Here is a 335-nt window from a genome sequence, read left to right on the forward strand (position 1 = left end):
TGTGTGTGTGTGTGTGTGTGTATACACATTTTCTTTACCATTCATCCATTAATGGACACATAGGTTGTTCATGTCTCAGTGGTTCTGAATAATGCTGCAACGAACACGGAAGTACAGATATCTCTTTGACATACTGATTTTATTTTCTTTGGAAACATATCCATGTTACAGGATTGCTGAATCATACGGTATTTCTATTTTTAATTTTTTTTAAGAAACTTCCATACTGTTTTCCGTGATGGTTGGACAAATTTACATTCCCATCAGCAGTGTACAAGGGTTCCATTTTCTCCACAACCTACATGTTATCTGTTGTCTTTTTTTTTTTTTTTTTT

Source organism: Colobus angolensis, unplaced genomic scaffold, assembly GCF_000951035.1.
Source record: "Colobus angolensis palliatus isolate OR3802 unplaced genomic scaffold, Cang.pa_1.0 Scaffold311, whole genome shotgun sequence".
Classification (NCBI taxonomy): Eukaryota; Metazoa; Chordata; class Mammalia; order Primates; family Cercopithecidae; genus Colobus; species Colobus angolensis.